The 27,455-nt window shown below is 38.5% G+C and overlaps 1 non-coding gene and 1 pseudogene across 1 annotated transcript; both read right to left on the bottom strand.

Annotated features, from left to right (window-relative positions):
• Positions 1 to 27,455, bottom strand: part of LOC115852087 (TLE family member 5 pseudogene) — a 130,491-nt pseudogene that overhangs the window by 17,622 nt on the left and 85,414 nt on the right.
• On the bottom strand, positions 15,584 to 15,690 carry LOC115852482 (U6 spliceosomal RNA). Its single transcript, XR_004039161.1, has one exon. It is a non-coding gene; the product is annotated as a U6 spliceosomal RNA (small nuclear RNA).

Raw genomic sequence — 27,455 nt, 5'->3', positions numbered from 1 at the left:
TACACCCTCACAAAAAGAGGCAAAGGGGAAAAAATCATAAATCTTGCTCTCAAAGTCCACCTCCTCAATTTGGGATGATTTGTTATCTAAAAGAGAGAAGGAAGGAAGGAAGGAAGGAAGGAAAGAAAGATAGAAAGAAAGAAAGAAGGTAAAGTGTAATAAAGTTATTAAAATTAATTATTAAGAAAAAAATTTTTAAAAAAATCAATGGACGGATAGAACCCTAGGACAAATGGTGGAAGCAAAGCTATATAGATAAGCTCTCACACAGAAGCATACACATACACATTGACAAAAAGAGGAAAAGGGGAAAAAATCATAGATCTTGCTCTCAAAGCCCAGCTCCTCAATTTGGGATGATTCGTTGTCTATTCATGTATTCCACAGATGCAGGGTACATCAAGTTGATTGTGGAGCTTTAATCCGCTGCTTCTGAGGCTGCTGGGAGAGATTTCCCTTTCTCTTCTTTGTTCTCACAGCTCCCAGGGGCTCAGCTTTGGATTTGGCCCCGCCTCTGCGTGTAGGTCGCTGGCGGGCGTCTGTTTTTTGCTCAGACAGGATGGGGTTAAAGGAGCCACTGATTCGGGGGCTCTGGCTCACTCAGGCCAGGGGGAGGGAGGGGCTTGGAGTGCGGGGCGGGGCTGCGGCGGCAGAGGCCGGCGTGACGTTACACCAGCCCGAGGCGCGCCGTGCGTTCTCCCGGGGAAGTTGTCCCTGGGTCCCGGGACCCTGGAAGTGGCGGACACCGGAAGCGGGGTGTGGATAGTGACCTGTGCTCGCACACAGGCCCCTTGGTGGCGGCAGCAGCAGCCTTAGCGTCTCCCGCCCGTCTCTGGGGTCCGTGCTTTTAGCCGCGGCTCGCGCCCGTCCCTGGCGTCCGCGCTTTTAGCCGCGGCTCGCGCCCGTCTCTGGAGCTCCTTTAAGCAGCGCTCTTAAACCCCTCTCCTCGCGCACCAGGAAACAAAGAGGGAAGAAAAAGTCTCTTGCCTCTTCGGCAGCTCCAGACTTATCCCCGGACTCCCTCCTGGCTGGCCGTGGCGCACTAACCCCCTGCAGGCTGTGTTCACGCCGCCAACCTCAGTCCTCTCCCTAGGATCCGACCGAAGCCCGAGCCTCAACTTCCAGCCCCGCCCGCCCCGGCAGGTGAGCAGACAAGCCTCTCGGGCTGGTGAGTGCTGGTTGGCACCGATCCTCTGTGCGGGAATCTCTCCCCGCTTTGTCCTCAGCACCCCTGTTGCTGCGCTCTCCTCCGTGGCTCCGAAGCTCCCCACTCCGCCACCCGCAGTCTCCACCCGCGAAGGGGCTTCCTAGTGTGTGGAAACGTTTCCTCCTTCACAGCTCCCTCGCAGTGGTGCTGGTCCCGTCTCTATCCTTTTGTCTCTGTTTATTCTTTTTTCTTTTGCCCTACCCAGGTACGTGGGGGAGTTTCTTGCCTTTTGGGAGGTCTGAGGTCTTCTGCCAGCACTCAGTAGGTGTTCTGTAGGAGTTGTTCCACGTGTAGATGTATTTCTGGTGTATCTGTGGGGAGGAAGGTGATCTCCGCGTCTTACTCTTCCGCCATCTTCCCAGCACCCCCCTGCTGCTCTACTTTAAATTTTATATTGGATATTAAGTTTGGCTATAAAAATATAAAAGGTCAAACTGTTTTACTTGCTTTTTAAGCTTATACAGATGTATCTTAAATTGCCTGGCCTGTCTTCCATTTTAAATATTTTTACACTATTTAATTTTTAAAAGTGTTAAATTGGTGGGTTGAAGATATTACCTTATAGATGTATATAGTATTTGCTGCTCATTGCAAATATATGTAGCTCTAAAAACATAAGAAAGTGAGATTTTAATAAATAATAAATGGGAAAATAAAGATGAATCAATAATAAAATAGAAGACATGGGGGAAAGGCAGAAAAGCTTAAAAATGAACTAATATTTAGTGAGCAATAAACTGAGCAAAGCATATAGAATGAGAAGGTTTAAATGGTAAAAAAAAAAAAGGTTTAAACTAATAAGATAAAAATCTTAAAAAAGTGAGGGTTGTCTCAGGTATGATATTCATTTTTTCAGTTTGGGTGTGCAAAAAAAATGAAGTGGGGGGAGCTTTCCTTATATCTCCATAAGTAGGCTCAATTCAGTTTTTGCTAATGGTAGAAAACTTAAACTTGCCAATTCAATTTAATTCAGTCCTTCCAGTTTAAAACAATCAGTTTTGTCTAATTGCTCTGTTCTTTTAACATTCTCCATCTTCCTTCTTCCTGGGGGTAGCCTGAGGCTCTAGGGGCTGCACAGTGTCCTGACTGTGAGGGAGGGATGCCTGTGAGCGGGCCAGCCTCTGCCCTCACTGGTGTCCTCTCTCTGGGCTTGACCTCGTCCTGTGTCCACCCGGCTCCCTTGCTGATGTCTGCAACTCCATCTTGGCTTGTAGTCAGCAAGTTCCACGCACATTGCTTCCTCTTTGTCGCAGTCATGAGCCCTCCTCCTTCTCAGCTCTCTGTTCTTCAGGGCAAGTGCCAATTCCAGAGGCTCTTCTGTGCCACCCAGGTGTGCAGGGGCCTCTTTGGGGCTGCTGTCAGGGCTACTTACATGGACACCACACTCAGCATTGCTAATTCATTGCCTTGAGTCAGGCTGGACTTGGGGCTCCTCTAGGGCCCTTCTCTCAGTTTACCCAGGGAAGGGAAGTACAAAACTCTGTTTTTGAGGCCCCCCCAAACTCATCAGAAAGTCCTAATCAACCCTACAACATTGGGACTTAGCCTGCAGGAGAAGCAGCCTGGGTCCAGGCTCTTCTCAGAAGCTGTGCATCTCAGGTTTTACATCTCCCTTTGTAGCCACTGGTTGAATTCTCATTTCCTTTTAGGATGGGAAACATCTTTGATAACATCATGTACCTCTCCCCACAGAGGGACATAAATAACTTCCTCTGAGGCCTCCAGGCCCCCCAAATTAGAACACAAACAAGGCACTTCTGGTTTTTGACAAGTAGGAGACTAGCTCAGGCTGCTGGCCTCCTCCTCCAAACCTATCCCTGGAGGGGCCTCAGAGAGAGAGGGAGGTGTACGGAGCTGAAAAAAGTAAAAAAAAGTAAAGGGAAAATTTGAGTGAAACCCTCATGGGAAGCCATATATAGCCTGGTGGGAATATAGCCTGGTAAGTGGGAGGTAAGGACGTAATGCTGGTCATATGCAGGCAGACATCCAACTCCCTGAATGTCCCTCCTCTCCCTCCATTCCCAGAGGCCAAGGAGAGTATAAAAAGGGGGAACTTTTAAATAGAACAGCCTCTGGGTAGAAGAGATAAGTAGGGATTCCTGAGGGGCCCAGTTACCTGATGAAGAGAAAAAGCAGGAGTGGTAATTTCAATCCGGGCACCACAGGCACTGAGGTCTGCCCTCATTCTTGCCCCTTAGACCTGCTGGGAAAGCACAAGCTAAGGCCCTGGCATCAGCCAGGAGCATGTTGCTAATCAAGGCAGCTGCGGAAATGACTGCAAATTGTCTACTAATATTTGTTTTTTCATAAGATGAAAAAAGAATGCCCATGTTTTAGCTGGACACATGATTACCCAGAATAAAAACTGAATTTCCCGGCCTCCTTTGTAGCATTCATATGACAAAGAATATTTTTTAACAACTATATGCTAATAAATCTGAAATTTATAAAAGTGAATTTCTGAGAAAAATAGAAAGCTAATATTGTCACAAAAAATAACTTGAACAGGCCAATAATCATTAAAGTAACTACAATTATAGTCATCAGAGATCTCCCCCAGTCACCCTAAAAGCTCCAGGCTTAAACAGTTGCATAGGTATAGATATAGACAGAGGTTTAGATAAACAGCAAGATAATGCTGTTTAGTGCAAGTAGTTTCAAAAAACATGCCCCAGCTCTTTTCATGAGGCTGGTTTACACTTGTTTTCAAAATTGCATAAGGAAACGAAAAGCAAAGAAAGTTACAGGCCCATTTTCACTTATTAACATCGAAATCATAAGTAAACTATTAGTTAATCAAACCCAACCGTATATTGAAATATATTAGGTTAAAGTAGTTTCTCCCAAGAATGCAGGAATGGTCTAACATCTGAGAAATCTATTAATGTAATTCATTACTTCAATGCAGTAAAAGAGAAAAAATCACATGTTTATTTCAATAGTTATAGAAAAAACACTTGGTAAAATTCAACACCTAAAATAAATAAGAAAATAAATAAACTCTAAGGAAAGAAGGAATAAATGAGAGCTTCCCTAATTTCATGAAGTCTATATACCATAAACTAATGGTAATCTTCTTTCTAAATGGAGAAAAGTTAGACACATTTTTTTTTAGCTCAATAAACAAAAAAACAGGGATTATCACATTACCACTATTTTGTTGTCATAGTAGCAGATATCCTGGCCACTGCAATAAGTCAATCAATCAATCAATTGATCAAATAAAACATATAAGAAATAAAAAGATAGGAAAAAAGCTGTCATTAATGGCAGATTAAACAATTCTGTACAAAGAGAATCCAGGAGAATTGAGAGACACATTATTGGAATTCATCAAGATTACTTGATAACTGATCCTTATACAAAAGTTAGTTACAGGGACTTCCCTAGTGGTGCAGTGGTTAAGAATCTGCCTGCCAATGCAGGGTACATGTGTTCGAGCCCTGGTCCAGGAAGATCTCGCATGCCACCGAGCAACTAAGCCCGTGTGCCACAACTACAGAGCCTGCACTCTAGAACGCTCGAGCCACAACTACTGAGCCTGCATGCTACAACTACTGAAGCCCACGCACCTAGAGCCCATGCTCCACAACAAGAGAAGCCACTGCAATGAGAAGCCCGCACACGGCAACGAAGAGTAGCCCCCACTCGCCGCAACTAGAGAAAGCCCGTGCACAGTAATGAAGACACAACGACCCAACACGGCCAAAAATAAATAAATAAATGAATACGTTTATTTAAAAAATATCAGTTACATTACTTTACACCAATAAGTTAGGTCAATGTAATTTTTTAAAATAAAAATATCATTTTTAAGAAACAGAAAGCACTGAGAAGCAAATATCACAAAATATGTACCAGATCTTTGAGGTCAAGATGTTAAAGAAGACCTAAATAAATGGAAAGGTTTATTATTATTTTGTAAATAGGTAGATTAAATAGAAAAAGTTTATTTTTACCAAGTTAATAATGTTAATACAACAAATCTTGAATTAATAAATGTTAATACAATAAAACTTCCATTTTTGTGGAATTTAATAAGCTGACTCTAAGTTTTGTACAAAAGAACAAACGGCCAAGAAAAATTAAGACAAATAAGCAGGGAGACATGCCTTATCAGATATCAAAATTGTAATGACGTTAAGTAATTAAAACAGTGTGATGTAAGTACAGAGATAGACAAATGGAATATGGAACAGATTAGAGAGTCCAGGAACAGACCCATGCAAGTAAGAAAACTTGCTAAATAAATAAAAGAGATGTCCATACAGATCAGCAGGAGAAAGATGGACTATGTGAGAAATGGTTCTGGGGAAAATAGTTAAGCACAGGAGGAAAAATAGAACTAGAGCTCCACATCTCACCACATACAAGAGGTGACCCAAGCTGAATTAGACCTTGACGTCCAAGGCAAAAATTTAACTCTTTTGGAGGAAAATTGAAGAAAATTTCTATATGTTAGGGCGTGAAAATATTTTTTTAAAAAGACAAAATAAGTTCAAACCATAAATGAAAGATTGGAATATTTGACTAGATTTTTTTCAAAATTCCGTATTACAGAAGATAGCATGGAGGAAATGTTAAACTACAGCCTGGGATAAGGTATTTACAGTGCAGGCAATGGACACAGAATTGGTACTTAATATGTAAATGATTCCTAAAAAGAAAAAAAAGTTAACACAATATAGAAATGGCAAAGAATATAGACAGGCAATTCATGGAGGAACGGGAGTTTAACCTTAAGAGTAATCAAGGAAATGCAAATGAAAACCACAGTGAGGTACCGTTTCACACTTGTCATATTGGTAAAAATTAAAAAGTCTGACCATCCCAGTGGGTGGAGACAATATGGATCAACATTGCTGGGGTGGGAGAGGAGAGAGTAAGTTAGAATTATCACTAGAGCAATTTGGCAAAATTTAGTAAAGTTGAGAATGCGTATTTGCTATAATGCTGCAATTTCACTTCAAGGTGTCTACCCTAGAAACTCTTGAACAGGTGCACAAGGAGACACATAGAGGATGCTCACTGCAGCATTATTTGTAATGGCAAATAGGTGAAAATCACATTGCTGTCCATCAGCAGGAGAATGAATAAATAAATGATGATGTCTTCATACTAATTTATTGGCCATGTGATCTAGAAGTAAAATCTATTAATAGCAACAACAGCAATAGAAGTAGTACTAGTAGTAATAGTAGGAATGTATAGCAGTACAATAAATGCCTCAATGGCTTAATTGCACAAATAAGGGAATGGGAAAAAGAAAGTCGCAGAGGACTGTATATGGTATAACACCATTTGTATCAAATTTAAAACCGTTAAAGCCATACCATATAATGTCTATGGATACACACATATGTTACGGGATTGTAGAAACATGCATGGGAATGATGAACACCAAATTCTGGATGGTGATTACTTTTGAAGGTGGAGAGAGGGAAACGGGATCAAAGAGCTGCAGTAGTATCTATTTTATTTTTGTATGCCTGAAAACAACAACTTTTTAAAAGGTTTACTTGGGCTGAGATCATACTTAACATTTCTCAGCTACCCGGTGTTCATGCCCCTGTTCATACACACTGGCTGCTTAGAAACATGATTAATTTAAATCCAGGAAGACTTCATTTCAAACGCCCAAGGCAAGCAAGCAACCTCATTTCAAAAACACTTTAAAAAAATTCTATTTTGTCCATTTTTGACACAGAAATAAGTTTCCTGAGAATTGGGGCTGTGCTGTATGTTTTCCTGGTCATCTGGCATAAGATAAAAGTAAAAAGTACATTATACAAATTAGTTGGTGATTCACTTCTCTGGAATTTGAAAATAAATTTTCCATGGAATATTTTAAACAGAGTGATTAACTCCCCACCCTAACCCACGAAATCCTATTTAATCCATGTTGTTGCTTAAATTGAAGACAATTATGACAAACATAAGAAATCATATGTATTTTTTTTCTCAGTACTACAAAATAACGTCAGCCTCAGTAGAGGTCTACTTTCATTGAAACAGGAAAATACTAAATTCACTGGTGTTCTAAATTTCCCTTTCTCTCAGAGTATTTAATAACCTCATCTCTTTGCAAATATACAGCTCAATCCAATTCCAAATATGCCATAATTATGTTCTTCTGAAATGGATTTTCCTCAATGATGAAAATTCTTAATTCAAAGCCAGCACCTCCCAACTGATTTGCGGTGACTTCAAAGGGGAGTGTTGGGAAAACCCTGCCCCAAGTCAGTACCTCTTCCTGGGTGACTGCCTGGATCTCACTCCCTCTCAGAGCCAAAACAAACCTGGTGGGAGAAGAGTGGATGCCCCACCTGGGTAGACAGAAGCTGCGGAAGGGAGACTGGGCAGAAATAGCAGAGACAGCACTGCTGGGGAGGAGAACAGGGCATCATCAGGAAGATCCAGGTTGAAACCAGGAAGATGACAAGCTCTAAGGGCAAAGCATCACGGAACAAGAATGAACAGGGTTGAAAAGCAGAGAGAAATTAAGTTGTTCAAAACCAAGTCTGCTGACCATGAGTTTGGGCTGGAGTTCCCGTAAGGTGGGAACTGAGCTGGGTGCAAGGGCTTGATGGAGTTTATAGACAGGACATCTGGGAGGAATTTCTTCTTGTCTTCTATCTGGAAATTGAGATCCATCTTTTCTCCCCCTTTTCATCCTTCTCCTTTTTCTCCTCTCTTCTTTCTTTCCTCCATCTTCTTTTCTTTGGGAAAAAAAAACTTTATATACATTTCACAACTCCAAATGGATAACTTAATATTTTATCATATTTGCTTCAAATATTTTTAATCAAAATATAAAGTGTTACAAATAAAATTGTCCCTCTCTTCAGTCCTATTCATCTCTGCCCAAGAAGACAGTCCTAGATAAGATCGCTTACTTGACAGAATTCTCTAGTATGCAAGAATACAGGCTTGAGAACCAAATTGCCTGGGTTCAAATCTTGTCTCTGTCTCCAATTAACTGAGGCTCTAGCGTCAGCTGTGGAGTTGACTCGTGTCAGTCTTTGTTGGCGCTCAGTATCTTTGAATATTCCTCCAATGTTTGGGCGACGGACACCTGCCAGCACCTGGTCAGATGGCACCACAGAGAGGAATAGCACAGATGTGCTTGCCCCAGCGTGGAGCTGGCAGAGGCCACAGCAGCTGTATAGAAGAGTGGGGCAGGGGGAGATAAGTAGATTTCCTACCGTGTGGGAACAGACCCTGGCATAGGACTCCAGCCAAGAAGAGAAAGGAGTTGAAAGAGAGGCATAATCTTATGGCTTTTAAACCCTGTGAATATACCCATTAGAAAACTTAGTCAAAACAGTGCCCTGACAACCGACCAAACCAGATCCACATTCATTCTCCCTGGGGTGCAAGAAAAAAGGGAGAGGAACTAGGAGAAGAGAGGAGCTTTGTGAGCTTCCCCCCGCCCAGGCCAGGTGCACAGAGAGGTGTTCCCAATCCCTGGGTCCTGGGAGTCTGGGTCCCAGCTTCTCGTCAAGCTAAGACACCTATTACAATGGTAGAGTTAAATCTTTCGCCCAGAAATCTGCCCAGAAAAACTAGCTCAGAAATCTGCAGATAGAGAAGATAGAATATGCTTATAGGGACATCAAGAGAAGAGGTAAAGAATGACAGGAGTTTGGGTGTTAGTTAAAGTCTATTTATTTAAGAGGTGTGGGAAGTTGTTGAACAATTCTTCTATTCTCTTATCCAAATGTTAGTGAAATGAATTTGCTGTAACATGTTAAACATGCTTACATGTATAAAATGCTCATCATAAAATCACATCAAGATAGCTAAAATCGGTCTTAAAATATTAAATAATTCCCCCTTCACGTCATCCCAGGATCATATTTTAAAGACTTGGAATAGTTCTGCTAGCTAATCTCTCAAGTCACCCAGGATTTAGACCACAAGATTCAAAATTCTAACTGATGACCTGGTATTAACTTATAATCCTGTCACTAGGATAATTAAGTTGTCATGAGGTAGATAAATGATATAAAATAGTATAAGTGGTATAAACGAAATGATATAAATTCTTGGTTATTATAGAAATCTTAAAATGATTTAAAAGTAATCCATAAAGAAAAACTTCTGTTTATCTGACATTTACTAGCACCAGCGGTCCTTTTTCACAATGTCAGAATGCTCCTTATGGTTGTTTTTATGTTTTTTCAGTTTTTTTTTTAATAGACTTTATTTTTAGAGCAATTTTAGGTTCACAGTAAAATTGAGTGGAAGGCATGGATTTCCCATGTACCCTTTTACCTCCACTTATGCAGAGCCTCATTAGCAACATCCGTCACAAGAATGGTACATTTATCCTTGTGTTTTTCTACTGCCAAGACTATGAATCAACAAGGTTTGATCTTTTAAAGCCTTTGCCATTTAGATGAACCTTCTTCATCCCAGCCTTGTTAATGATCATTGACAGGACTTCTTGTACTAAATGAACATCTTTTTAACTCAGCCAATTATGGCCCAGTTGACAATTGCAAGAGGGCAGTTGGAGAGAGAAACTCCAGACTAGGATTTCCCAAAAAGTAGGGAGTGAGTCAAAAAAAGGATGTGGTAACCGTTAAGAGAGTTTGAGCCATTGTCTCCCACTGCCAAAAAATATTTTGGGGGTAATGCTAGCATCATATGATTCTTCAAGATAAAGAGTCATAACGTCAATTAAGTGTGTGAAAAACCACAGGCACTCTCTTGGAGACTTATGATGAGTATATTAAAGACTGAGAAATTCTTTACTAAAAGAACCTTGATAATTTTTTTCTAACCTAGTATTACCTAGATTTATTTGACCACAGGGAAGTAATCCTATTCTATTAACATTTATGGAATTTGGGCTCCATGAAAATCATTTGGGAAAGTGCTGATCAGCATGAGAAATCTGGGGACTGACCTCTCCTCCAAAATCTCATTCTGTTCAAAGCAACATGTTTTAGTATGGTTACAATTGTCAATAGTGAGCAAATCCACAAACAACCTTGATCCATTACTACCAGACATTAGGATCATGCCCTCTCTTTGCTTTCTTCACCTGTACTACTTTCTCTTCCACCAGACTCCTGTTTATTTATTTTTCCCTATTTATGTGTTGAGTTTTTAAAAATCTTTTAAAATATTTGAAAAAATTTAAAAATAAATCTGTACAGTATACTGTGAAATAATAGAAAATATATATATTGGTCTCTGCTCCTGGTTCCTGGACCAGGGCTTCTAAAACCCTTGTAAGTTCCTAAGTGTTAAGACTGCTAGGAGCATCTTTCGTTCTAATGATGTGACTCTGAGTGGGCTCCTAAATGGCTCCTGGATGAGGGCTTGCCATCAGAAAGACCAAGCCATGATTAGAAGCCTGGAATTTTCAGCCCCACCCTCCAATATCTTGAGAAGAAAGAAGGGCTGAAGATAGAGTTAATGATCTATCATGCCTAAGTAATACAGCCTCCATACAATCCCCAAAGTATGGGGTGTGGAGAGCTTCCAGGTTGGTGAACACATCTATAAGGGAGGCTGATGCACCCCAACTCCATGGGGACAGAAACTCCTTTGCTTGGGACCCTCCCAGACCTCGCCTTATGTATCTCTTCCTCTGGCTGTTCATCTGTCCTTTATTATATCCTTTAAGAAATTGGTGAATGTCAGTAAGTGTTTCCCTGAGTTCTGGGAGCTCTAGTAAATTAATCAGACCTGAGGAGGGGGTCACTGGAACCTCTGATTTGTAGGCAAACTCAGACAGAAGTTGTGGGTAACCTGGGGACCTACTAGTGATTGGCATCTGAAGTGTGGTAGGAGGGGCAGTCTTGTGGGACTGAGCCCTTAACCTGAGGGATCTGATGCTAAGTCCAGATAGGCAGTGTCAGAACTGAGTTAGATTGTAGAACACCCAGCTGGTATCGTGGAGAATTCCTTGATGTGGGGAAAAACCTCCACACGGTTGGTGACCAGAGTGAAGTGTTCTGTGGGACCTAGTAAGGGAGACACATAGGAAAGAAACACACAGTAGGAAGAACTGGGTTATTCCCTACATAGGCAGATGGAAGACTAAGGTTTTTTCATTATATATACCATAAGAGAATTAAGGGGTAAACTTAAAGATTTCCATTCCTCTTTGTTAGCACCAGTTTATATATTGTCATTAGCAAAGTTGTGTTGGTTTCTTTTTGTGATATTCCCATATTCATAAACAAGCATGAGAGTGCAGTTAGTGGGATGTCTAGTTAGCAGAGTGGTCTTAAGTAAAGAATAGCATCTTTTATATACTAATAAGATTCTGATTCATATTAACTCATAAGACCGGAAAAATAAAAGAATAATTTGATTTTCTGGTTAGAGTCCAAAACAGAAATATCTTTCTGATGGGTGTATGCTTAGATGAAACAAAGCACAATCACTAAACACCAACCAGAGATTTGCAGCTCAAGTGCTTTGCCAGCTCTACGGGAGAAGATTACACCACGTTTCCCTTTGCAAAATGTATGATCTGGTTGGGAAGACAGAACCAGCACACAAGGAATATGAGGGAATCATGCAAAGGAGTATGTAATTCAGTGTTAACTCTGTGGAATATACAGAACTGTCCTGACACGACATTTTGACATTTGCTTTTGACATCTTCCAATTCCTCATTTCTGTGCTCCTCTCCTTTTCCCTGGGTCTTCCTCTCTAACCTCCCAGGTAGCCAGAATATATACTCTCCTTGCCACCATGTCTGACCTCAAGTGTGTATTTATTGAATTCAAGATGCTATAGATTACAAAATATACGATTATTTTTGTACCACTATGAAAAAATCATGTCAATTAAATTATATTACACTGCTTTCATTTAATTTAAAATTTTAAATCATTTAGAATTGGGCTTAGATAGATTTTTTTACATATAATACTCTTTTGCATACACAAGAAGGAAAATAAAGTTAATGGCTAAATTATTACAGTTTTCTCAAACCTTCACAACTTCCAATAAAATAATGTCATTAAAGTGATTTTTATTGAGTTATAAATGACTAGTCCCAGATTCAATTTCATTTTAAGTCAACACGTATTTATTGACTATCACTATATATCCTGCACTACAGAGTAACCAAGAAGAAGTTCAGATAAAGTTCAGTGAAGAGGTTAAGATCTGAACTGGACCCTGTGGGATGGATGAGATTATACTTTTGGGGGATGAGATGCAAGAAAAGGGAGAAAGTTTTTTTTTTTTTTTTCATTTTTACATCTTTATTGGGGTATAATTGCTTTACAATGGTATGTCAGTTTCAGCTTCACAACAAAATGAATCAGTTATATATATACATATGTTCCCATATCTCTTCCCGCTTGCGTCTCCCTCCCTCCCACCCTCCCTATCCCACCCCTCCAGGCGGTCACAAAGCACCGAGCTGACCTCCCTGTGCTATGCGGCTGCTTCCCACTAGCTATCTACCTTACGTTTGGTAGTGTATATATGTCCATGCCTCTCTTTCTCTTTGTCACCGTTTACCCTTCCCCCTCCCCATAGCCTCAAGTCCATTCTCTAGTAAGTCTGTGTCTTTATTCCTGTTTCACCCCTAGGTTTTTCATGACATTTTTTTTCTTAAATTCCATATATATGTGTTAGCATACGGTATTTGTCTCTCTCTTTCTGACTTACTTCACTCTGTATGACAGACTCTAGGTCTATCCACCTCATTACAAATAGCTCAGTTTCGTTTCTTTTTATGGCTGAGTAATATTCCATTGTATATATGTGCCACATTTTCTTTATCCATTCATCCGATGATGGACACTTAGGTTGTTTCCATCTCTGGGCTATTGTAAATAGAGCTGCAATGAACATTTTGGTACATGACTCTTTTTGAATTATGGTTTTCTCAGGGTATATGCCCAGTAGTGGGATTGCTGGGTCATATGGTAGTTCTATTTGTAGTTTTTTAAGGAACCTCCATACTGTTCTCCACAGTGGCTGTATCAATTTACATTCCCACCAACAGTGTAAGAGGGTTCCCTTTTCTCCACACCCTCTCCAGCATTTATTGTTTCTAGATTTTTTGATGATGGCCATTCTGACTGGTGTGAGATGATATCTCATTGTAGTTTTGATTTGCATTTCTCTAATGATTAGTGATGTTGAGCATTCTTTCATGTGTTTGTTGGCACTCTGTATATCTTCTTTGGAGAAATGTCTATTTAGGTCTTCTGCCCATTTTTGGATTGGGTTGTTTGCTTTTTTGTTATTGAGCTGCATGAGCTGCTTATAAATTTTGGAGATTAATCCTTTGTCAGTTGCTTCATTTGCAACTATTTTCTCCCATTCTGAGGGTTGTCTTTTGGTCTTCTTTATGGTTTCCTTTGCTGCACAAAAGCTTTGAAGTTTCATTAGGTCCCATTTGCTTACTTTTGTTTTTATTTCCATTGCTCTAGGAGGTGGGTCAAAAAGGACCTTGCTGTGATTTATGTCATAGAGTGTCCTGCCTATGTTTTCCTCTAAGAGTTTGATAGTGTCTGGCCTTACATTTAGGTCTTTAATCCATTTTGAGCTTATTTTTGTGTATGGTGTTAGGGAGTGATCTAATCTCATACTTTTACATGTAGCTGTCCAGTTTACCCAGCACCACTTATTGAATAGGCTGTCCTTTCTCCACTGTACATTCCTGCCTCCTTTGTCAAAGATAAGGTGACCATATGTGCGTGGGTTTATCTCTGGGAAAAGGGAGAAAGTGGGAAAAAAAATAAACCTCTACGATGTGAATCATTGTTCAGTTGCAAAGAGATATTGCAAGTACCAGTCTGATATCAGAAACAGACAATTCACACAAAAATAAATAAAACCAAAAACATATGAACACAGAGATATCCATTAAAAGTATTCACTCTTCAACCAAAATGTCCAAACTGAAATAAAGTACTTAAAAAAATGAATAAAAGAATAAAAGCTGAAACATGGAATATTACACAGGTATATAAAAAAATGGAAACTATTTATAGTATAGTATCAAGTAAAAAAGTGGGATACAAAGTTATAGCATAATTACATCAATTTAAAAAATATATGCCTGTAACCCAAATTGCAGAAAGAACTTAGGTAGAAATACATATGATTCTTCCTTCTAGATTTTTTTCTTTGATGTACTATCTTGTATTAGTTTCTTTCTTAGAGGGTGTATTAGTTTCTTTCTTAGAGGATGTATTAGTTTCCTAGGGCTGCCATGACAAATACACAAACTGGATGGCTTAACAGAAATTTGTTTTCTCACAATCCTGGAGACTACAAGTCCAAGATCAAGGTGTCAGCAGGGCTGATTTCTTCTGAGGCCCCTCTCCTTGGCTTGTAGATAGCACTCTTCTCCCAGTGTCTCACATGATTGTTTTCTCTGTGTGTCTCTATGTCCTAATTTTTTCTTTCAAGGACACCAGTCTTATTGAATTAGACCCATCTATATGATCTTATTTTACCTTAATTACCTTTTAAAAATTTTTTTATTGGAGTATAATTGATTTACAATGTTGTGTTAGTTTCAGGTATACAGCAAAGTGAATCAGCTATACATATACATATAACCACTCTTTTTTTTTTCTTACATTCTTTTCCCATATGGGCCATCACACAGTATTGAGTAGAGTTCCCTTTGCTATACAGCAGGTTCTTATTAGTTATCTATTTTATATACAGTAGTGTGTATATCAGTCCCAGTCTCCCAATTTATCCCTCCCCCATCCATCTCCTGGTAACCATAATTTGTTTTCTACATCTGTGACTCTACTTCTGTTTTGTAAATAAGTTCAATTGTACCTTTTTTGAGATTTCACATATAAGCAATATCACATGATATTTGTCTTTCTGTGTCTGACTTACTTCACTCAGTATGACAACTCTAGGTCCATCCATGTTGCTGCAACTGACATTACTTTGTTCTTTTTTATGGCTGAGTAATATTCCATTGTATATATGTACCATATCTTCTTTACCCATTCCTCTGTGATAGACATTTAGGTTGCTTCCATATCCTGGCCATTGTAAATAGTGCTGCACTGAACATTGGGGTGCACGTATCTTTTTGAATTATGGTTTTCTCTGGGTATATGCCCAGTAGTGGGATTGCTGGGTCATATGGTAGTTCTATTTTTAGTTTTTTAAGGCACCTCCATACTGTTCTCCATAGTGGCTGTATCAATTTACATTCCCACCAACATTCCAAGCAAGAGGGTTCCCTTTTCTCCACACCCTCTCCAGCATATATTGTTTGTAGATTTTTTGATGATGACCATTCTGACTGGTGTGAGGTGATACCTCATTGTAGTTTTGATTTGCATTTCTCTAATAATTAGTGATGTTGAGCATCTTTTCATGTGCTTTTTGGCCATCTGTATGTCTTCTTTGAAAAATATGGAATGCTTCACGAATTTTCATGTCATCCTTGGGCAGGGGCCATGCTAATCTTCTCTGTATCATTCCAGTTTTAGTATATGTGCTGCCAAAGTGAGCACTTTCTAGATTTTTTTTTTGATGCTATTTTTATACCCTCTTTTTAATTATCAGTTTGAAAGTACATATGAGGAAAAGTGAACTCAGCAGGTTGGCTAGGGGTGGGAGTGGGGAAGAATGATATAGAAGGTAAATCAATAGGAGATTATAAAAAGAGAAGAAATTATTATCAAAATATTATTTAAATGCTAACATAAACCTATTATACTTCTGCTTCATTTTAATATAATATTCTAATAAGTTATCCAAAGGAATCAGAAAAAGAGAAGCATTGTATAACAGAGATCGCACTAGTTAACTGCCATGTATTAATATTTCATGACCAGTTTTTTTCATACACAATCTAATGAAGGCTGTAAATTTTTTTTTTGATTATAAACAACAGAAATTTATTTCTTACAGTTCTGCAGGCTGGACTTGCAAGATCAAAGTGATGGTCAATTCAGTGTCTAGTGAGAACCTGCTTCCTCATAGACCACAATCTTCTCACTGTAATCTCACTTGGCAGAAGGACAATGCTGTAATTTTTTTAAAGCACAAAATTGGAAAGCCACGGTGGCCATTGACATACTGACAACCTAAAATATCTACTTTTGGATTTTTCAGATATGTATTCTGTTTTCAGACTCAAAAATAGATTTTTCTATTTTATATATTACCATTTCACGTACTCTTTATTCCTTTGTATAAATCCAAGTTTTCTTCCTGATGCCATTTTCCTTCATCCTAAACTTCCTTCAACACTTCTTGCAGTGCAGGTTTCCTGGTAAGAAAATGTGTTTATTTCACCTTCATTTTTTAAAGGATCTATTTGCTGGATATGCAATTACAGGTTAATAAATGTTGATGGGTCCCCTTTTCCTCCCCCTCTAGTAATTTTTAAAAATGTCATTCCATTGTCTCCTGATTTGCATTGGTTTTGATGACAAGTCAGTAATAATTCTTATCACAGATCCCTGTATGTAATGCGTCTTGGGCTGTTTTAAATATTTTCTCTTATCATTAGTTTTCAACAATGTAATTACAATGAGTCTTGGTGTTATTTTCTTTGTGATTATCTTTCTTGTTGTTTGTTGTATTTCTTAGAGCTGTGTGCTGATATTTTCCATCAAATTTGAAGAAAAAAATTGGGCATTATTCCTCCAAATAATAGAGCTATTAGGATAGAGTTGATAGTTAATAGGAGAGAGTTCTTTCTCACTCTATCCTATAAACCCAATTACACATATGCTATATCACTTGATATTGGTGATGTCCCGATATCAAGTGTTTTTTTAGAACAGCTTACAGAAAAATTGAATGAAAAGTACAGAGAGATCTTTTTCTACCTGATAATTTTATGCTGGATTATGTATAGTATATTGTTAAGTGCCTAGATTTTATTGTCTTCTTTTAGATGGGGTTGAATTTTGTTCTGATGCCGGTTAATTTACTTGTGAATTGACATAGTGCTTTTGAATCTTGTTTTTAACTTGGTTAGGGCAGATCTAGTCTTTATTTTAGAGCTAGCATATCCATTGTACTAAGGTGTGGCCTTTCTTGGCTATCAGCTGAGTACCAGGGGTCTCTCCTCTCGACTGGTTAGCACTCCATGTATCTCAGCCCTGTGTAAGCTGCAGGACCCCTGTGATGGTTTCCTGCTTGGCCTTCAGGAGTCTTGGACTGTGCGAGATCAGCTAAGAACTCAGTAGAAGTTACAAGGGGAACTTCATGCAGATTTCTAGAGTATCTTTCTGAAGCTCCCTCCTTTCTGAGAAAATTCCATTCATCTCAACACCTTTGAACTTTAAACTATGTTTCCTCAGCTCAGTGAGACTACCAGCTCTGTTTGGGTTCCCCATCCTTGCATCATGGTAAGGAAAATTATCGCTGGTCAGAAAACAAGGGTGATGTGCGACTTACATCATTTGTTTCCCTTCCATCAGGATCATAATATTGCACTGCCTCTTGTCCAGCATTTGAAATGATTGTTTCATATATTTTTCTAGTTTTATGCTTGTTTACCACAGGTACCATTTAGTCTATCATAGTCAAAAACAAAATCCACGATAGAGTTTTTTATTTAAAAAATTGTTTAATTATTGAAAATTTCAAACACATATAAAAGAAGATGGAGGAGTAAGATGAAATCCTAGATCACTCAACTTCAATAATTAGCAACTCATGGTCAATCTTGTTTCATCTATACCTATTCATTCATTCACCTCACTTCTATCTTATTTTGAAGCATATATTAGCCATCATATTATTTTATCCACAAATATTTCAGTACTTACCTCCAATAAATAAGATTTTTTACTAGAGCCACAATACCATTTTCATACTTTAATGAGTTAATAATTCCTTAATATAATCACATAAAGAGGAAGTGTTCATAAAAGGTAAGAGGTGAATACTATTTATATGTTCTTGGGTAATTCAGTTAACTTCTTGGTGCCTCCATTTCCTAATCTATAAAATGGGTCTGATGGAAGGAAGTTGGGCTAGGTGTTGTCTCAGCCCCCTTATCCCCATCTTTGTTCTATAACTAAAAATCTTGTACTCTCATCTTAAAAGTCATTATCTTGGGTTTGAGCAGCTTGCATTATTTAAAAAAAAAGTAGATCATGGAGACCTGGAACACCCGTCCCCAAGAATATGAAAGAGATGATGACTCTTACGAAGTGTTGGATTTAACTGAGTATGCAAGAAGACAGACACCACTGGTGGAATCGAGTGTTTGGCCACAGTTCCGGACCTATGGTAGAAAAATACTCAGTAGCCACCCAGATTGTGATGGGTGGAGTGAGTGGCTGGTGTGCAGGATTTTTGTTCCAGAAAGTTAGAAAACTTGCAGCAACTACAGTAGGTGGTGGCTTTCTTCTCCTTCAGATTGCCAGTCACAGTGGCTATGTGCTGATCGGCTGGAAGAGAGTTGAAAAAGATGTAAACAAAGCAAAAAGACAGATTAAGAAACGAGCAAATAAGGCAGCACCTGAAATCAACAATATAATAGAAGAAGCAACAGAATTTGTTAAACAGAACATTGTGATGTCCAGTGGATTTGTGGGAGGCTTTTTCTAGGCCTTGCATTTTAAGGATATGAATGTTCTATCACAGTGGAGTCACCTCTGAGAAGAGAAATGGTGGTGACAAGACGGTCTCAACATTACCCATTGACAGATTCTCCAGGATGACAAGAAACAACTAGCTGGACAGTACCAAACTCACTGCTTAGCATTTTGCCGTCTGAAATTTGGCAGACAAGTATCTGCTATAAAACAATCTGTATGATCTGTGTATAATAGTATTCCTGAGCAAAACATGGCTTTCATTATTTTTTAAAAACTTGCATTTGCTTAAAATTTGCCTATAAAACACCACCATTGGATGTAGATATGCAGAGAGAAAAAAATCTCTTGGCTATATTCCCCAGTGAAGTATCATCCTCATTTTATTTCAATAAGATGTTCTCCATTGTGCTTTTTAGTATAGTGCCAATAATTTAAAAATTAGTATTATAGCTTCAACAGTAGGGCTGACTTGTTTTTTAAAGATATGTTTGCAGTAAACTGAAGAACTATAATGCCCTTTTATGGAAGAATTTACAAATAATAGAATTATTAAAGATATTAAACAAATTTAATACCAATTTTTAGGTTGTTTTTTCCTGCAGTTCTTACTTTGCTTACTGTGTAATAACTGTAGCAAATGCTCTTCTAGGGAAATGTTCTTCTAGGGAAATACTACATGTCTAAAGCTCTTTTTCTTTTTTTTTGATGTCTATAGTTGTAAAAATATCTTCTTGTATATAAGCTTCTAATTGTTTTTATTCATTTGTTTATCTTGGCAGCCTGGGTAGAATTAATTATTTTGAGGGTACATATAGTTGGGTCACTGATTCATTTTATTAACTTTGAGTGAACCTTGTTTTTCATTAAAAAAAATCCTAATTATTATTTTGACCCCTTCTATACAAAGAGGTAAAAATCACCTTAAAATACTTAGTAGTATAGTATGAATTTATTGTCTGAAGAACAGTGATTTTCTATATAATCATGAAATTGTAGTTTAAAGAGAATCATCTCTTTGATCTAGTCTGAGATGTAAATGCTGAGGCTTTCAGCTTTTTAGGTAGCATTTTATGTTGGTCCCAACACTAGGCCAGTTGACTTGTTTCTCAGGGCCAATATCACACTCCCTCAGAGGGTCCTTGGCCTAGAAAAGCTTTTTGTATTGTTTGTTTTGTCCAGAGTTCTACGTTGGAATTGCGAAAAACAGCAGAACAACGTGTGTTGGAATCTTCAGATTGGAAAGACTTTGCAGATACTCAGACTATCTCCTTTTTTTTTTTTTTTTGCGGCATGCGGGCCTCTCACTGTTGTGGCCTCTCCCATTGCAGAGCACAGGCCCTGGACGCGCAGGCTCAGCGGCCATGGCTCACGGGCCCAGCCGCTCCGCGGCATGTGGGATCTTCCTGGACCGGGGCACGAACCCGTGTCCCCTGCATCGGACTCTCAACCACTGCGCCACCAGGGAAGCCCCACTGCGCCACCAGGGAAGCCCCAGACTATCTCCTTTGATAGGAAGTCCCTATAGTATTTTTTGTGTATTGTAAACATAAGGCATTTCATGCTTTCAAGATTGTTACAGTTTGTGTGCTTTCATTTTTGCAAGACTCCTTAAAATTGAATGTGGGATTGATCTTCATTTTCTTCCTTTACTCCCAGCGCCTCAGATAAAATGCTAAATAAAACTCGACTTTCTTAATATGAAGTGATTTTGCTTATAAATACTTCATTTTTCTTCTTTGAGCTTTTCTCTGTTTCTGCCTTGCCTAGCTTTTCATGACTGTGCACTTAAAAGGGAAAAATATTCTACGTTAGGCAGAACCTGGGCCGCGCTTCTGTGTGCCATATCTGCGTGATACATTTCATCCGATACGGTGTGGTAGGCTACTGCGAGGGGCTCTAGGAGCCGGCTCAGTTTGTTCACTTTGGAAATATTTATAGTGCCTGTTCTGTGTCTGATACGTTGGGAAAGTGAGGGGCACAAGAATATCTGCCCCCAAATAAAGACTAAATATTCCTATATGAAAAGTTACATACTAATATAGGAGAACCTGGCGTACGATTTAGTGGCAAATGAGTTGTAGAGATAACTACTTTCAGAGTCCAAACGTGAATGAAAAGTGAAAAAGAGCACTTCATTTTTTACCTATACATTTCCAAGTATTTGTTTGAAAATATTTGTATACCAGTGTAAAATATGATCAGTTCTCTCCATACGCCCTCCTCTCTGTTAGTGCCCCTTGTTCTGCCTCATGTCCGTGCCGTTTCCCCACGAGGTTGTACACTACTTGAGGCAGTCTTGTGTGGTGTTAATTAATCTATAACTTGTGACACACCCTGTGTAATGCTTTGCTCACCATAGGTATTCAGCTGATGTTGTGAATGAGTATGTGACAAGCATATGACTGTGCTAGAGTTGGTGTCAAACTGTAGGAAATCTTCTCCGTATGGCAGCCCCGTGAATCAGAAGCTCCATCAGAAATGACTTGGTGGGGCTTGGCCTGAATGAAAAGCGTATAGCTTGCCTTTGTCTAAAATGGGGACTTCTATGTTTAAGGGCATAAAGTTTGTTTGCAAAATTTGTTAAAACTTGAGTATGAGGAGTATAGATATGTTGTGGCTTAGGCTTTGGAAGATTTGTAAGGACGTTTTGACTGATTTTTATTTTTTATTCTTAGAGCCCTCCCAATCTCCCTCACAAAAAAAGATGATTTTTAACATTTTCTTATTTCAAATGCAATATGAACGAAATACGTTTATTATAGAAAATACATCAGCATAAAGAATGTCGATAATATGATGTACCTAGAGATAATCATTGTCCATATTTTGATACATAGCCTTTGGAATTTTTTCTACATATATATGAATACATAGTATGTGTATTTTGTATAAAAAAAAAGTAGTGTTCAGATTTTCAGTTGTCTCATGAATGTTGTAAATTTTTTCACAGTTGCTTTGAATCAGGACCCATGTATTTAATAAGCACAATAAGGATAGGAAAGAAATCAGGAGGAAGTCGAATCATGCAAGGCCCTGGAGGATGGAGTTTCAAAAAGGAGGTATTATTTAACAACGACCAGTGCTGCAGGGAAGTCAAATAAGAAAAGGGCTACAAACAGCAAGACTATTGGATTCAACAAGAAGAGTCTCAGTAAACTGCTTTGCTAGAGCAGCTTTGGTGGTAGTGGCTGGGGGCAGGAGGGAATGACTGGGTCCACATCACAGGAGATTGAAGAGTAAATGAGACTTGAGGAAGTTAAAACAGGCATAAATAAAGCTTTCAGGAGGCTTGTTATGAAGGGAAAGAGATGATGCTAAGTAGAGTGGAATGTAGGTCAAATTTGTTTTTTAAATATGAGAAGGTCAAAGCACATATTTAATGCTGACGGAAACACTAGCAGAAAAGACACGTTAAAGACACAAAAGCAAGGTGCTGATGTCTAAAGGAAGACTCCTGAGGAGACGGGAGGGAATGGAAATCAGAGCAGAGGTGAAAAAGCCAGGCTTGTAAAGGCAAATGCTTCCTCCATGCCGATGGGGTGGTGAAACCAGATACAATTGTGTAAACTTGATTGCTCTGGTTCAGGAATCTGGGATACACCCCATTGGATGGTATACAGTGGAAGCCGAGTTCATCTGCTGCGAGTAACGTGAGGGTGTTAGAAGAGCAATGAGGTTGAAGAAAGGTTTCAAGGAGAGTAGCAGAGAGAGAGGGAAGAGGCTATAAGAAGGCTGGTCATGTAGCATTGAGGGCCCAGCAAGGGTTAGAGACAGATGTTTTGATGGGGCACCAATCTGTGCAGTGTGGTGATTTTCTTCAGCCACACTCAGGATACTGGATGTTTGTTACTGATGTATCTACAAGATAATTTTTTTAGAAAGCTCAAGGGACACGAGGAGAATTTGTTGCTTATTCCTTGTGCTTTATTGGTTTTGTGGTCTTCAGATTAGATAGCCACCTGTGGGGAATCTGGGACAGGAGCCTCCTGATTCAATGAGAGGTCTAATTAGGGAACTCTCCACTGTCTTCTGATTCAAAGATGCTCTATGTTTTAGCCTTGATTAATACCAAATGCCTTACTTAATCGTATTTTCCCCATCCTTCTCCACAACATCTTAATTTATAATTACTGGTCTTGTACACTAATACTCTCAGCACTGCCAGGTTGGCTTTCAGCCAGATCTGATGGCTTGGTCTTCCTTGCACCAACCCTGCCTAGGTCGTGATACCAAGTAGCCTTCTTGGGACACTCTGGTCTCCCCTCCCAGTGTGATCAACTTCAGAGCAACCTCAGTAAGGCATGCGTTCTCAGTAACTCAAGATTGATTAGTCTGTAACTTGGTCTGTTATGCTTTTCTCTGGGTGATGATGATTAGGATTTTAGCCTTGGCTAAACAAAGATTTTTAAATGTAATTATATATACTGATGTCAATGATGAGTTGGCAATCTCTATATCTTCTTTGGAGAAATTCACTAACAAGTTCCCAAAGTAGCAAAGTGAATGATTAAAATCCGCCCTGATCTCAAATCTCAGAAACCTCTCAGTACCTTCTCAGTTGGTGGTCCTTTGCGGATATAGCCAGTGTTGTTTCTCACTGAAAAAAGCCCATTATTCCCAGGAGAGGGACTCACCATATCTAAATTAATTATGGAAGTAATGGAAAATATTTTTCTCCTAGAAAAAATATCTATGACATTTGCAAGATAAAAATGTCAGTAAATAAATAAAATAAAATTCAAAGAAAATTGTCAGTAAAGATAGCAATCTAGGTATAAAGTGGTTATATCTTTTTCTGCTTAATATTGGAAAAAATACCTTTTAAATTCTGTGCACATTTATTTTGGGAGACCCTTGCCTAAATATCTCTTTATAGATTGGAAGCTTCCTTAATATTCACAGTGAAAAGAATTATTTTCTCCTTTCTTTTTTTATTTATTTATTTATTAAAAAAATTTTTTTAACATCTTTATTGGCGTATAATTGCTTTACAATGTTAGGGAGTATTCTAATGTTGCTTTACAACTGTTATACAGTTTCTGCTATATAACAAAGTGAATCAGCTATATGTATACATATATCCCCATATCCCCTCCCTCCCACCCTCCCTATCCCACCCTTCTACGTGGTCACAAAGTACAGAGCTGATTTCCCTGTGTTATGCAGATGCTTCCCACTAGCTATCTATTTCACATTTGGTAGTGTATATATGTCAATGCTACTTTCTCACTTTGTCCCAGCTTACCCTTCCCCCTCCCTGTGTCCTCAAGTCCATTCTCTACATCTGTATCTTTATTCTTGTCTTGCCCCTATTTTCATCAGAACCACTTTTTTTAGATTCCATATATATGTGTTAGCATACAGTATTTGTTTTTCTCTTCTTGACTTACTTCACTCTGTATGACAGATTAGGTCCATCTACCTCATTACAAATAACTCAATTTCGTTTCTTTTTATGGCTGAGTAATATTCCATTCTATATATATGCCAATCTTCTGTATCCATTCATCTGTCGATGGACATTTAGGTTGCTTCCATGTCCAGGCTGCTGTAAATAGTGCTGCAGTGAACATTGTGGTACATGTCTCTTTTTGAATTATGGCTTTATCAGGGTATATGATGCCCAGTAGTGGGATTGCTGGGTCATATAGTAGTTCCCTTTTTAGTTTTTTAAGGCACCTCCATACTGTTCTCCATAGTGGCTGTATCAATTTACATTCCCACCAACAGTGCAAGAGGGTTCCCTTTTCTCCACACCCTCTCCAGCATTTACTGTTTGTAGATTTTTTGATGATGGCCATTCTGACTGGTGTGAGGTGATACCTCATTGCAGTTTCGATTTGCATTTCTCTAATGATTGGTGATGTTGAGCATCTTTTCATGTGTTGTTGGCAGTCTGTATATCTTCTTTGGAGAAATATCTATTTAGGTCTTCTGCCCATTTTTGGATTGGGTTGTTTGTTTTTTTGATATTGAGCTCCATGAGCTGCTTGTATATTTTGGAGATTAATCCTTTGTCAGTTTCTTCATTTGCAACTATTTTCTCCCATTCTGAGGGTTGTCTTTTCGTCTTGTTTATGGTTTCCTTTGCTGTGTAGAGCTTTTAAGTTTCATTAGGTCCCATTTGTTTATTTTTGTTTCTGTTTCCATTTCTCTAGGAGGTGGGTCAAAAAGGATCTTGCTGTGATTTATGTCATAGAGTGCTCTGCCTATGTTTTCCTTGAAGAGTTTTATGGTGTCTGGCCTTACATTTAGGTCTTTAATCCATTTTGAGTTTATTTTTGTGTATGGTGTTAGGGAGTGTTCTAATTTCATTCTTTTACATGTAGCTGTCCAGTTTTCCCAGCACCACTTATTGAAGAGGCTGTCTTTTCTCCATTGTATATTCTTGCCTCCTTTATCAAAGATAAGGTGACCATATGTGCGTGGGTTTATCTCTGGGCTTTCTATCCTGTTCCATTGATCTATATTTCTGTTTTTGTGCCAGTACCATGCTGTCTTGATTACTGTAGCTGTAGTATAGTCTGAAGTCAGGGAGTCTGATTCCTCCAGCTCCATTTTCCTTTCTCAAGATTGCTTTGGCTTCTAGGGGTCTTTTGTGTTTCCACACAAATTGTGAAATTCTTTGTTTTAGTTCTGTGAAAAATGCCATTGGTAGTTTGATAGGGATTGCATTGAATCTGTAGATTGCTTTGTGTAGTATAGTCATTTTCACAATGTTGATTCTTCCAATCCAAGAACATGGAATATCTCTCCATCTGTTTGTATCACATTTAATTTCTTTCATCAGTGTCTTATACATTTCTGCATAGAAGTCTTTCATCACCATAGGTAGGTTTATTCCTAGGTGTTTTATTCTTTTTGTTGCAGTGGTAAATGGGAGTGTTTCCTTAATTTCTCTTTCACATTTTTCATCATTAGTGTATAGGAATGAAAGAGATTTCTGTGCATTAACTTTGCATCCTGCTAGTTTATGAAATTCATTGATTAGCTCTAGTACTTTTCTGGTAGCATCTGGTAGCACAGGATTCTCTATGTGTAGTATCTTGTTATCTGCAAACAATGACAGTTTTACTTCTTTTTTGATTTGGATTCATTTTATTTCCTTTTCTTCTCTGATTGCAGTGCTAAAACTTCCAGAACTATGTTGAATAATAGTGGTGAGAGTGGACAACCTTGTCTTGTTCCTGACCTTAGAGGAAATGGTTTCAGTTTTTCACCATTGAGAACGATGTTGGCTGTGGGTTTGTCATATATGGCCTTTATTACGTTGAGGTAACTTCCCTCTATGCCTTCTTTCTGGAGGGTTTTTTTTATCATAAATGGGTGTTGAATTTTGTCAAAAGCTTTTTCTGCATCTATTGCAGATGATCATATGATTTTTCTCCTTCTGTTTGTTAATACGGTGTATCACATTGATTGATTGATTTGCGTTTATTGAAGAATCCTTGCATTCCTGGGTTAATCTCCACTTGATCATGGTGTATGATCCTTTTAATGTGCTGTTGGATTCTGTTTGCTAGTATTTTGTTGAGGACTTTTGCATGTATGTTCATCAGAGATATTGGCCTGTTGTTTTCTTTCTTTGTGACATCTTTGTCTGGTTTTGGTATCAGGGTGATTTGTGGTCTTGTAGAATGAGTTTGGGAGTGTTCCTCCCTCTGCTATATTTTGGAAGAGTTTGAGAAGGATAGGTGTTAGATCTTCTCTAAATGTTTGATAGAATTTGCCTGTGAAGCCATCTGGTCCTGGGCTTTTGTTTGTTGGAAGATTTTTAATCACAGTCTCAATTTCAGTGCTTGTGATTGGTCTGTTTATATTTTCTATTTCTTCCTGGTTCAGTCTTGGAAGGTTGGCTTCCTAAGAATTTGTCCATTTCTTCCAGGTTGTCCATTTTATTGGCATATAGTTGCTTGTATGATTCTTTGTATTTCTGCAGTGTCAGTTGTTACTTCTCCTTTTTCATTTCTAATTGTATTGATTTGAGTCTTTCCCTCTTTTTCTTGATGAGTCTGGCTAATGGTTTATCTTCTCAAAGAACCAGCTTTTAGTTTCATTGATCTTTGCTGTTTTTTCCTTCATTTCTTTTTCATTTATTTCTGATCTGATCTTTATGATTTCTTTCCTTCAGTTAACTTTGGGGTTTTTTAGTTCTTTCTCTAATTGCTTTAGGTGTAAGTTTAGGTTGTTTATTTGAGATATCTCTTGAGGTAGGATTGTATTGCTATAAACTTCCCTCTTAGAACTACTTTTGCTGCATCCCATAGGTTTTGGGTCATAGTGTTTTCATTGTCATTTGTCTCTAGGTATTTTTTGATTTCCTCTTTGATTTCTTCAGTGATCTCTCGGTTATTTAGTAGCATATTGTTTAGCCTCCATGTGTTTGTATTTTTTACAGTTTTTTTCCCTCTAATTGGTATCTAGTCTCACAGCGTTGTGGTCAGAAAAGATACTTGCTTTGATTTCAATTTTCTTAAATTTACCAAGGCTTGATTTGTGACTCAAGATATGGTCTATCCTGGAGGATGTTCCATGAGCACTTGAGAAGAAAGTGTATTCTGTTGTTTTTGGATGGAATGTCTTATAAATATCAATTAAGCCCATCTTGTGTAATATGTCATTTAAAGCTTGTGTTCCTTATTAATTTTCATTTTGGATGATCTGTCCATTGGTGAAAGTGGGGTGTTAAAGTCCCCTCCTATGATTGTGTTACT

Source organism: Globicephala melas, chromosome 2 (assembly GCF_963455315.2).
Source record: "Globicephala melas chromosome 2, mGloMel1.2, whole genome shotgun sequence".
NCBI lineage: Eukaryota > Metazoa > Chordata > Mammalia > Artiodactyla > Delphinidae > Globicephala > Globicephala melas.
Note: the sequence above shows the minus strand (reverse complement) of the source record. Positions and strands in the feature narration are given on the sequence as shown.